The following is a 14497-nucleotide window of genomic DNA, read 5'->3' on the forward strand; positions in this document are numbered from 1 at the left end:
CCACTCTGCCCTCGGGTCCCCCTCTTGTATCCACTCTGTCCTCAGGTCCCCCTCTTGTATCCACTCTGTCCTCAGGTCCCCCTCTTGTATCCACACTGCCCTCGGGTCCCCCTGTTGTATCCACTCTGCCCTCAGGTCCCCCTCTTGTATCCACTCTGCCCTCAGGTCCCCCTCTTGTTTCCACTCCACCTCTTGGGTCTCCCCTTTCTCTCACACCTCATTCCTCCTCTTCTGTATCCTCTCTACTCTCTGGTCCTCCCCTCTTGTATCCATTGTCTGTATCCCCCCATATCTTGGGTCACCTCCTTCCTCATTTCTCCAGCTCCTGTTCCTCCTCCCTTGTGCCCCTTCAGCATCCTCCTCTGTACCGCTCCAGTCACCCCCTCCCGTATAGTGCACCCCCTCCCTTCCAGGCTCGGCTCCGGTCTTGCACATGCGCAGTCCTCTGTGCGTTGGAGCCGCACATTGCGGCGGCCTGACCGGGATCCGGTGAGACAGGCGGGGAGCAGGGACCTAACGAACCGGGAGCACGGAGACCGGGTGTATGGAGGAAGCGTGATCCACACAGCGCGGTGAGTGCACAACTGACACAGCGTGACACAGCATCTGTACAGCGCGACAACACAGCGTCAGGTACTGGCACTGCACAACACACCGTGACACACTGACAACGTGATACACTGACACTGCACAACACAACGTGACACACTGACAACGTGATACACTGATACTGCACAGCACAATGTTACACTGACACTGCACAACACAACGTGACACACTGACAACGTGATACACTGACACTGCACAACACAACGTGACACACTGACAACGTGACACACTGACACTGCACAACACACCGTGACACACTGACAACGTGATACACTGACACTGCACAACACACCGTGACACACTGACAACGTGATGCACTGACACAGCACAACACAACGTGACACACTGACAACGTGATACACTGACACTGCACAACACAACGTGACACACTGACAACGTGATACACTGACACTGCACAACACAACGTGACACACTGACAACGTGACACACTGACACTGCACAACACACCGTGACACACTGACAACGTGATACACTGACACTGCACAACACACCGTGACACACTGACAACGTGACACACTGACACTGCACAACACACCGTGACACACTGACAACGTGATACACTGACACTGCACAACACAACGTGACACACTGACACAGCACAACACAACGTGACACACTGACAACGTGATACACTGACACTGCACAACACAACGTGACACACTGACAACGTGATACACTGATACTGCACAGCAGAATGTTACACTGACACTGCACAACACAACGTGACACACTGACAACGTGATACACTGACACTGCACAACACAACGTGACACACTGACAACGTGATACACTGACACTGCACAACACAACGTGACACACTGACAACGTGACACACTGACACTGCACAACACACCGTGACACACTGACAACGTGATACACTGACACTGCACAACACAACGTGACACACTGACACAGCACAACACAACGTGACACACTGACAACGTGATACACTGACACTGCACAACACAACGTGACACACTGACAACGTGATACACTGATACTGCACAGCACAATGTTACACTGACACTGCACAACACAACGTGACACGCTGACACTGCACAACACAACGTGACACACTGACACTGCACAGCACAACGTGACACACTGACAACGTGACACACTGACAACGTGACACACTGACAACGTGATACACTGATACTGCACAGCACAATGTTACACTGACACTGCACAACACAACGTGACACGCTGACACTGCACAACACAAACGTGACACACTGACACAACACAACGTAACACACTGACAACGTGATACACTGACACTGCACAACACAATGTTACACTGACACTGCACAACACAACGTGACACACTGACAACGTGATACACTGACACTGCACAGCACAATGTTACACTGACACTGCACAACGTGATACACTGACACTGCACAACACAATGTTACACTGACACTGCACAACACAACGTGACACACTGACAACATGATACACTGACACTGCACAGCACAATGTTACACTGACACTGCACAACACAATGTGACACACTGACACTGCACAACACAACGTGATACACGGACACTGTACAACACAACGCGATACACTGACACTGCACAACACAACGTGATACACTCACACTGCACAACACAACGTGACATACTGACAACGTGACACACTGACACTGCACAACACAACGTGATACACTGACTGCACAACACAACGTGACATACTGACAACGTGATACACTGACACTGCACAGCACAATGTTACACTGACACTGCACAACACAATGTGACACACTGACAATGCACAACACAACGTGATACACTGACACTGCACAACACAACGTGATACACTGACAACGTGATACACTGACAGTGCACCGCACAATGTTACACTGACTGCACAACACAACGTGACACACTGACACTGCACAACACAACGTGATACACTGACACTGCACAACACAACGTGATACACTGACACTGCACAACACAACGTGACGCACTGACACTGTACAATAAAACGTGACACACTGACAACGTGATACACTGACACTGCACAACACAATGTTACACTGACACTGCACAACACAACGTGACACACTGACAACGTGATACACTGACAGTGCACAGCACAATGTTACACTGACACTGCACAACGTGATACACTGACACTGCACAGCACAACGTGACACACTGACACTGCACAGCACAATATTACACTGACACTGCACAACACAACGTGATACATGGACACTGCACAACACAACGTGACACACTGACAACGTGATACACTGACAGTGCACAGCAGAATGTTACACTGACACTGCACAACACAACGTGACACACTGACACAACACAACGTGACACACTGACAACGTGACACACTGACACTGCACAGCACAATGTGACACTGCACAACACAACGTGATACACTGACACTGCACAACACAACGTGACACACTGACACTGTACAACACAACGTGACACACTGACTGCACAGCACAACGTGACACTGACACTGCACAACACAACGTGACATACTGACAATGTGATACACTGACACTGCACAGCACAATGTTACACTGACACTGCACAACACAACGTGACACACTGACACTGCACAATACAACGTGACACACTGACAACCTGATACACTGACACTGCACAGCACAATGTGACACTGCACAACACAACGTGATACACTGACACTGCACAACGCAACGTGACACACTGACACAGCACAACACAACGTGACACACTGACAACTTGATACACTGACACTGCACAGCACAATGTGACACTGCACAACACAACATGATACACTGACACAGCACAACACAATGTGACACACTGACAACGTGACATACTGACACTGTACAGCACAGTGTGACACACTGACACTGCGCAACACAACGTGACACACTGACAACGTGATACACTGACACTGCACAGCACAATGTGATACACTGCACAACACAATGTGACACACTGACAACGTGATACACTGCACAGCACAGTGTGACACACTGACACTGCACAGCACAATGTGACACAACACTGCACAACACAACGTGACACACTGACAACATGATACACTGAACATTGACACTGCACAGCACAATGGGATACACTGCACAACAAAACATGATACACTGACACTGCACAACACAATGACACACTGACACTGCACAACACAACGTGATACACTGACACTGCACAACACAACATGACACACTGACACAGCACAACACAACGTGACACACTGACGTGATACACTGACAACATGATACACTGAACATTGACACTGCACAGCACAATGTGACACTGCACAACACAGCGTGATACAATGACACAACACAACGTGACACTGACAACGTGATACACTGACAGTGCACAGCACAATGTGACACTGACACTGCACAACACAATGTGACACACTGACACAACACAACGTGACACACTGACAACGTGACACACTGACACTGCACAATGTGACACACTGCACAACACAACGTGACACACTGACAACGTGATACACTGACCCTGCACAGCACAATGTGACATACTGACACTGCACATCACAACATGACACACGGACAACTTGACACACTGACACTGCACAACACAACGTGACACACTGACACTGCACTACACAACGTGACACACTGACAACATGACACACTGACACTGCACAGCACAACGTGACACACTGACACTGCACAACACAACGTGACACACTGACAACGTGACAAACTGACACTGCACAACACAACGTGACACACTGACACTGCACAACACAATGTGCTACACGGACACTGCTCAACACAACGTGATACACTGACAACGTGACACACTGACACTGCACAACACAACGTGACACACTGACAACGTGATACACTGGCACTGCACAATGTGATACACTAAGAAAAAAAGAAGAAAGATTGGACTAAAATAGGCTCGCACACCCTAGTTATATGCAAAAATATGAAAAACATTTATTGAAACACCACAACAAATCAATATAAAAACATTTAAAATTGTACATATAAGCACACAACACCCCAAGGTAACTCAGTATGCATGATAACCATATACTGATAAACTCAGTTAGACCTGCATGTGGATACCCATACCATGGTCAGGACCCAATATAGTAGATAAGATATTAATGGAAAAAATCCTCAATGATGTATAGTGGATCCGACTATTCTGTGGCAAAATATGGACAAAACCCGCAAGTAATCAAAAATGATCCTGCTGAATATGCTAATAAGCCGCTTGTTGCCATACCTAATCCATGGAAATAAAAGGCAGATCAAAAGTGCAGACCGATAGGGCTATGAAAATCACCCAGAGCTCACATGCCAGAGATGGTCAGCTGAGAAAGGAAATGGGGTGTGAGGAACTGGCCCCACGCGTATCGCCGCCGCAGCGGCTTCGTCAGGGGAAGTGGGCAACTTCAATAAATTTCAATAAATGTTTTTCATATTTTTGCATATAACTAGGGTGTGCGAGCCTATTTTAGTCCAATCTTTCTTCTTTTTTTCTTGGTCACATTAATTATTGGACTAGGTATCGCACCCATACGTACCATGAACATACAGCTAGGGTGCACCCTTTTCTCTTAGTTTCAATGTGATACACTGACACTGCACAACACAACATGCCGTTATACACTGACACTGCACAATGTGATGCACTGACACTACATAATACACCGTAATACACAGACACTACACAATGCCATACACTGACATTGCTCAACCTCATTCACTGACTACACAACGTGATACAGACACTTCACAAAACAATGTGACACACTGAACTTGCACAACGTGATACATGAACACTACACAATGTGATACACTGACCCTGCACAACAAACCATGATACACTGACACTGCACAACATTATACTCTGACACTACACAACGTGATACACTGACACTACACAACGTGATACACTGACACTACACAACATGATACACTGATACTACATGTGATACACTGACACTGCACAATGTGATACACTGACACTGCACAATGTGATACACTGACACTGCACAATGTGATACACTGACACTGCACAATGTGATACACTGACACAACACAACAGGATACACCGATACTACACAACGTGATACATGGACACTGCACAACATGATATACTGACACTGCATAACATCATACACTGACGCTGTACGAAAGAATGTGATACACCTCCACTGCACAACGTGATACTGACATTGCACTACACAACACACCGTGGTACACTGACACTGCACAACATGAGACACTGGCACTGTACAATGCCGTACACTGGCACTGCACCATGCCGTACACTGACACTGCACAACACAATGTCTAGTGATACCCTGATACTGCACAACATGTGATACACTGACACTCCAACATATAGTGAGACATGTTATTGCCCATTGTGATGTGCTGATACTGCACAACGTGGTAAAGAGACATTGCACAATGTGGTACACTGACAGTGCACAATGTGGTACACGGACACTGCACAACACAACGCATAGTGATACATGTCACTGCACAATGCCATACACTGACAGTGCACAACACCATAGGATCAGATGTAAACCAACAAACAAAAGGGATGGATCAATGGATAATATCAAAAGAATAATATTCATGTAATCACAGTGTAACTGTGCACAAAGTCCATACCTGATAGGGGTTTATCATAAATCAGTACAAAATTTTATTAGAAAAGTATATATACAGTACAGACCAAAAGTTTGGACACACCTTCTCATTTAAAGATTTTTCTGTATTTTCATGACTATGAAAATTGCACATTCTCACTGAAGGCATCAAAACTATGAATTAACACGTGGAATTATATACTTAACAAAAAAGTGTGAAACAACTGAAATTATGTCTTATTTTCTCGGTTCTTCAATGTAGCCACCTTTTGCTTTGATGACTGCTTTGCACACTGTTGGCATTCTCTTGATGAGCTTCAAGAGGCAGTCACCGGGAATGGTCTTCCAACAATCTTGAAGGAGTTCCCAGAGATGCTTAGCACTTGTTGGCCCTTTTGCCTTCACTCTGCGGTCCAGCTCACCCCAAACCATCTCGATTGGGTTCAGGTCTGGTGACTGTGGAGACCAGGTCATCTGGGGTAGCACCCCATCACTCTCCTTCTTGGTCAAATAGCCCTTAAACATCCTGGAGGTGTGTTTGGGGTCATTGTCCTGTTGAAAAATAAATGATGGTCCAACTAAACGCAAACCGGATGGAATAGCATGCCGCTGCAAGATGCTGTGGTAGCCATGCTGGTTCAGTATGCCTTCAATTTTGAATAAATCCTGTTGTGATTTCCGTTCTCGGACTCCCTCCTGTGGTCATGAATGGTACTTTGGTTAGTTCTGCTCTTGGACTCCCTCTGGTGGCTTTGAGCGGAACTGCTGGTCACTGAGGTTGGCTTTGTCAGCTGCTCTCGTTTATTGCTATGCTAGCTTCCCTATTTAACTCCACTCAGATCGTTACTTCATGCCAGCTGTCAATGGTTCAGTATTGGTTCAGATCTCTCTTGGACTTCTCTGAGGACCTGTCTACTCCAGCAGAAGCTAAGTCTTTGCTAGTTCATTTTTTGTTACTGCTTCATGAATATATTTCTTAGTACTGCTATTTCTAGTCCAGCTTGCTATCATGATATTCCCTTGCTAGCTGGAAGCTCTGGGGTGCAGAGTGGCACCTCCACACCGTGAGTCGGTGTGGGGAGTCTTTTTGCTTTCTCTGCGTGTTTTTTTGTAGTCTTTTGTGCTGACCGCATAGTTCACTTTTCTATCCTCTGACTAAGTAGTTAAGTCTGGCCTCCTTTGCTAAAACCTGTTTCATTCCTGTGTTTGTGACTTTCCTCTTAACTCACAGTCAATACATGTGGGGGGCTGCCTTTACCTTTGGGGAATTTCTCTGAGGCAAGGTTAGGCTTCTATTTCTATCTTTAGGGGTAGTTAGCTCTTAGGCTGTGAAGAGGCGTCTAGGGAGAGTTAGGTACGCTCCACGGCTATTTCTAGTGTGTGTGTGTTAGGAGTAGTGTTTGCGGTCAGCAGAGTTCCCACTTTCCCAGAGCTTGTTCCGATTTCTAGTTTACTCATCAGGTCATTCCGGGTGCTCCTAACCACCAGGTCCATAACAAAATCCCCAACAGTGCCACCAGCAAAGCACCCCCACACCATCACACCTCCTCCTCCATGCTTCATGGTGGGAACCAGGCATGTAGAGTCCATCCGTTCACCTTTTCTGTGTCGCTCAATGACACGGTGGTTGGAACCAAAGATCTCAAATTTGGACTCATCAGACCAAAGCACAGATTTCCACTGGTCTAATGTCCATTCCTTGTGTCCTTTAGCCCAAACAAGTCTCTTCTGCTTGTTGCCTGTCCTTAGCAGTGGTTTCCTAGCAGCTACTTTACCATGAAGGCCTGCTGCACAAAGTCTCCTCTTAAAGGGCCACTGTCACCCCCTCCAGCCGTTCTAAACTAAAAGAGCCACCTTGTGCAGCAGTAATGCTGCAGTCTAACAAGGTGGCTCTTTTAGTTTTTGATTCAGTTATTACCTCAATAAAGCGTTTTAAAAATTGGCCACAAATACCAGATTTTGTACCTGGAGGCGGTCCGAATCGTCCTCTATGAAGCTCCCAACTGCCGTCACTCTTCTCTTCTGCGGTGCTGGTCGCCGCCCCCTGAGCGCTGTTTCTTCTTAAATCCGGCACCTGCGCTGTGCGTGCCTGCCTGGGGCCTGCGCAGTCTTCATTGTCAGTCACAGCTCAGATGCCGGGTGCCTGACTGCGCCTGTGCGGGCAGTGCGGCCACCCTGTTGCTGAATCCCCGCCCCGCACTGTGTTATTCATTATGCACAGTGCGGGGCTGGGGTTCCTGGGCATGCGCAGTGCGCTGTTTAGATGCCCCCCAGCTCAGATGCTCCCCAGCTCAGACGCTCCCCCAGCTCCCCCGCCTTCCCAGGAACCCCAGCCCCGCACTGTGCATAATGAATAACACAGTGCGGGGCGGGGATTCAGTAACAGGGCGGCCGCACTGCCCGCACAGGCGCAGTCAGGCACCCGGCATCTGAGCTGTGACTGACAATGAAGACTGCGCAGGCCCCAGGCAGGCACGCACAGCGCAGGCGCCGGATTTAAGAAGAAACAGCGCTCAGGGGGCGGCGACCAGCGCCGCAGAAGAGAAGAGTGACGGCAGTTGGGGGATTCATACAGGACGCTTCAGACCGCCTCCTGGTACAATATCTGGTATTTGTGGCCAATTTTTAAAACGCTTTATTGAGGTAATAACTGAATCAAAAACTAAAAGAGCCACCTTGTTAGACTGCAGCATTACTGCTGCACAAGATGGCTCTTTTAGCTTAGAACGGCTGGAGGGGGTGACAGTGGCCCTTTAACAGTTGTTGTAGAGATGTGTCTGCTGAAACAAAAGCTGATGAACAGCCCTAAGGTCAAAGAAACAAATTAAGGAAATCAGAAAATACCCCTATAAATTTTTGATGGCACAGATAAAACTAAAGTTTATTTATATTAATATTAAAACCATGAAACAACTACAGACAATAATTTCACAAAGACCACAAACAACCGTGCAATATAATACCACCCTGCAAATGATAAACCTATATCAAATCTACCTATCAGTGGAGGTTGGCACCCTAAACATAAATACGAGACTGGCGCCCCCACTCAGCGTCGGCTGACCCTATATCTCCTATGCTACACCCTGATTATGGTGTCTCATATAAGCCAGCATTTAGACAAAACCAGAAGATATAGATAGGATACAATAATATTACATGTGTATGTATATGAATGCACATACACATGTGTATTGACTTTACTGTGGCAGGGTGAGTTGCACGGACACAGACAATGGTGCAAAAAATAAATAATAAGTGCTCGTGAAAAAAACTATTACCTCTCTCACTGTACCCTGCTGCTGTAAACGCCTGCCTAACTGTGGAGGTAGGCACCCTACTTTTCAGCGGATATGGCGCCCCCACTCATCGGCGGCTAACCCTAGAAGTCTCTACTGGTAATTAAATGCAGAGCTTCAGGGATTTAACCTATATCAAGATAAACATATGAAGCAAGATAAAAGGCAACAAAATTCTGCTCCCATCTTCAGCTGAAAAATACATATACATGCATGAACATGATTGCAGGGAGTGAGAGAAAGTGATACTCATCAAAAGATGTTGATTAATCCGCCTCTACGCGTTTCACTTAAGCGGCTCATCAGGAGGCCATGATATGTAGATGCAAATACAGAAAAATCTTTAAATGAGAAGGTGTGTCCAAACTTTTGGTCTGTACTGTACATACACACAAGGTAAGCGGTGAGCAAAAGGTGACAGCTTAGACCACCAGTGTAAAATGATGGAAAAATGCACTGGTAGAAAACACATATATCCTGGGGCAACACCTTCAAAATAATGCTATAGGATAATCAGTGCACTGGTCAGCGTTCTAGGAGAGCCATGCCAGAAAAATAGATAGGTATAATTCAAAAGACCCTCTATGCACCTGAAATCAAAAGTAAACATAGGCATTGATGATACCCTGGGCAAGTAATAGTAAGTTTAAGCCAATGATGGCTATATACTGATACCTTGGGATATGATGGCAAAGAAGTGCAGGCGTGCTGACAGGACAGGAAGGAGCCTCGACGCACGTTTCACCACCTTGACGTCGTCATTTCACGCCTCTTGACTAAGTCAAGGCGGTGAAACGCGCATTGTCACAATAATGTAAAAATGCCATATTATGAGTTTAGTTCTAGAAGGGTCCATGGCACAGACACACGCTGGGGGCTCTCTGACCAACCTCCCTGCATAGGAAACTCGCCTTCTCACTACACACTCTGTGCAACTTGATACCAATGTGCAGCAGCCCCTCACTGAAGAATTTGTGTTGCTTTCAGCTGCAGCAGACAGGCTCTCCTTAAACTACTCATTCCCCCCCGATACTGGCAAAAACTGGTACAGGAACTGCTTGGGACTCTTTGTTCTTTTACAGTTATGTATAATGGCACCAATCAGGGCTAGAGATGTAGGGATTATATATTCTGGATGTCCATCGAGGGATCTATAACTCCCTGAAATCGCTAGAAGCTAAACCCATGGAGTACAAAGAGCGTGTTTCTCCTTTAGTGGGTCGTGTAACTATGCCGGGTTTACACTTAAAAGAATCACCCCGACGTGGTGCACCTCCTGATCATTGTGTCTTTTATATACGAGGTTCGTACAGCGAGCTAGGCATAAAAATGGGTGCCATAACTAAGAAAAAGGGAGGATTCAACCTCTAAGTGAGGTCACCACAGGGGGAGTGTCTTGGTTTTATGCTAGGAAATAAGTGAGTGAAGAAGCAGTCTTCACGTGTCTTTTGTCCGGGGTCTATACAGATGTGTGATGCATCTTGATGTGACTCCTGAGAGCATGGCCAGCCAGGAGATGAAATGATCTTAATGAAATGTAAGTGTTCTTTTCAACTTCAGTCCCATTTTATTTGTAATTGTACGGTACATATGATACTTGTCTTCTTTATAATATCTTTTTATACTTCTGTAAACACTGCCTACCTTTTTTTTGGAGTAAAATATAAAATTACTAGCTTGTCTCTCCTTGCTCTATAACGGTCCCGTCCTCTGAAGTGTATTACGCTACTAATTTGGGTTGACTTCGGACCCATTAATAATTAAGAAATTGGAGCTGGTGGCAGCAAATTTGTCTTGTGTGTTTGGGAGGCTGTGTAGCGACGGCGGCGTTGATAATTATTGTTCCCACCTGAGTGGGAGTAGTTATATCGCCCTCGCTGCAGCGTGCCCACTAGCCAGTGCAAAGTAAGGCAGCCTTTCTGGCGACTATTTATCCTAGTTGTAGTACCCTGACTGACCTGAGGGTAAGGGGGTGCCAGAGAGCTGCAAGTTCCAAACCAGAAGTGGGATATAGATAAATCCCCTTCAGAAAGAACCAGGAGCAACCAAACAATCCCGGTTCAAGACAAATTGGTGTAAGTGGTGGGTATTAGAAAGGTATCCTCCCTGTGAACCGTCACATATTGGTGGCAGCACGGGGGGATTCCTGGCACTCGTCGAGGCTCCTTCCTGTCTTGTCAGCATACCTGCACTTCTTTGCCATCATGTGCCAAGGTATCAGTATATAGCCATCATTGACTTAGACTTACTATTACTTGCCCTTGGTATCATCAATGCCTATGTTTACTTTTGATTTCAGGTGCATAGAGGGTCTTTTGTATTATGCCTATCTCTTTTTCTGGCATGGCTCTCCTAGAACTCTGACCATTGCACTGATTATCCTATAACATTATTTTGCAGGTGATGCCCCATGATATATGTGTTTTCTACCAGTGCATTTTTCCATCATTTTACACTGGTGGTCTTAGCTGTCACCTTTTGCTCACCTCTTACCTTGTCTGTATACTTTCCTAATAAAATTTTGTACTGATTTATAATAAATCCCTATCTGGTATGGACTTTGTACACAGTTACACTGTGAGTACATGAATATTATTATTTTGATATTATCCATTGATCCATCCTCTTTTGTTTGTTGGTTTACATGTTTACGGCTTAGGGGTATGCTCTCTTTTGGCCTTGAGGACTTTTTTGTAGGTTTTTAGGCATATTTAACCATAGGATCAGAGCAGGGATCAGATACCAGGAGACAGGCCAGTTTTCCAGGAGATGTGAAGGGGGCCATAGGAGGGCAACAACCCAGCAGCAGCTACCTCCTCTTTTGTGCAAGGAGGAACAGCAGGAGCAGTGTCTGAGCCCTGCAAAATGACCTCCAGCAAGCCGCTAACATCCATGTGTCTGCTCAAACTGTCAGAAACAGACTCCATGAGGATGGAATGATGGCCCGACAACCATAAGAGGGTGTTGTGCTTACGGACCAGCACCATGAAGGGCGATTGGCATTTGCCAGAGAACACCAAGATTGGCAGATTCGACATTGGCACCCTGTGCTCTTCACGGATGAGAGCAGGTTCACATTGAGCATGTGACAGAGTCTGGAGACGCCGTGGAGAACATTCCACTGCCTGGAACATCCTCCAGTATTACCGGTTTGGCAGTGGGTCAGTAATGGTGTGGGGTGGCATTTCCTTGGAGGGCCTCACAGCCCTCCATGTCTTGACAGAGGTAGTCTGACTGCCATTAGGTACCGAGATGAGATCCTCCGTCCCATTGTGAGACCATAGGCAGGTGAACTGGGTCTTCGGTTTCTTCTGATCTATGACATTGCTAGGCCTCATGTGGCTGAAGTGCATCAGCAGTTCCTGCATGATGAAGACATTGATGCCATGGACTGGCCTGCTCATTCCCCAGACCTGAATCCAATCAAGCACATCTGGGACATTTTGTCTCTTTCAATCCACTAATGCCATGTAGCACCACAGACTGTCCAGGAGTTGACTGGTGCTTTAATCAAGGTCTGGGAGGAGATCCCTCAGGAGAATATCCACCGCCTCATCAGGAGCATGCCCAGGTGTTGTAGGGAGGTCATACAGGCACGTGGGGGCCACACACACTACTGAGCATTATTTCCTTGTCTTGAGGCATTTCCACTGAAGTTGGATCAGCCTGTAATTTGATTTTCCACTTTGATTTTGAGTATCATTCCAAATACAGACCTCCATGGGATATTAATTTTGATTGTCACTGATAATTTTTATGTTTTATTATTCTCAACGCATTCCACTATGTAATGAATAGAGATTTGCAACTGGGCTATATCAATCAGTGATTTATAGACTGTGGTACTTTAGTGTTCCCTTTATTTTTTTAAACAGTGTAATAGGAACAGACAGGAGTGTCAATACAAGATAAGACTACACTGCGTTTGTTTGTAGTCTGTTACCATGGAGACACATGGGCCTGCATGCGAGCTGTAAATAAGAGATTTTTGATGATGACCATTTGTAATTTTGCATAATTTTTCATTTTCGATGAGTAGTGAAATAAAATTTGGTTGCAAACGTCTACATAGCCTTGTATAAAACCACATAATAGACACACAACGGTGCTTCTGATCGCACGGTCGGATCCTGTCGTGTGTAGTTGCCTTCCATGACTATTTGGGGGTGTAATCAGCATATCAGAAGTTACCTCTGCCGTTGGACCTCAATGTGGGGAGCCCTGTGTGAGTTGTGGGGATCCTCCATGTTGGAATGCCCAACACACTGCAGCGGACCAGTTTGAGCAGTATTTGGCAATCACTGATTTATAGATGAGTGTCGGCAAATACCAATGTAGGCAATAATGTAAGATGTGACTGTATATTGCCATCATTACCGAAAAAAAGAGAAAATGAGTGGAGAATGTTGAAGACGGATTCTGAAAATAGTGGCAATGTGAAACACAGGCCACGTAGTCGTTGACCAACAATTAGACGGATCATGGCCTAGGAGAGAGAAATAAATCTACGGGTGAACTCTATGGGGCGCAGCGAAGTGCGGACTCCTGAACATTTATTGCTATTACCTCACATTTACCATTGCTACCTCAAATCTACTGTTATTACCTCACATGTATCATTACACGTTATTACCTCACATTTATCATTATTACCTCACATTTACTATTACTACCTCAAATTTACTGTTATTAGCTCACATTTACCATTACTACCTCAAATTTACTGTTATTAGCTCACATTTATCGTTATTACCTCACATTTATCGTTATTACCTCAAATTTATCATTACACGTTACCTCACATTTATCGTTATTACCTCACATTTACCGTTCTTACCTCACATTAACTGTTATTACCTCACATCTACCGTTATTACCTCACATCTACCATTATTACCTCACATTTATCGTTATTACCTCAC

General features: G+C 45.8%; 1 protein-coding gene across 4 annotated transcripts in view; it reads left to right on the top strand.

Moving 5' to 3' along the window:
• The first annotated feature begins 420 nt into the window (after positions 1 to 420).
• MAPRE3 (microtubule associated protein RP/EB family member 3) overlaps positions 421 to 14497 on the top strand; it is a 118112-nt gene continuing 104035 nt past the window's right edge. For 2 of the 4 annotated variants that reach the window (XM_077291902.1, XM_077291903.1), the window contains exon 1: positions 421 to 572. The gene's annotated coding sequence lies outside the window, so the exon portion shown is untranslated. The remainder of the gene's footprint in view (positions 573 to 14497) is intronic. The other 2 variants (XR_013222011.1, XM_077291898.1) reach the window with 1 other exon arrangement.

Source organism: Ranitomeya variabilis, chromosome 2 (assembly GCF_051348905.1).
Source record: "Ranitomeya variabilis isolate aRanVar5 chromosome 2, aRanVar5.hap1, whole genome shotgun sequence".
Lineage (NCBI taxonomy): Eukaryota > Metazoa > Chordata > Amphibia > Anura > Dendrobatidae > Ranitomeya > Ranitomeya variabilis.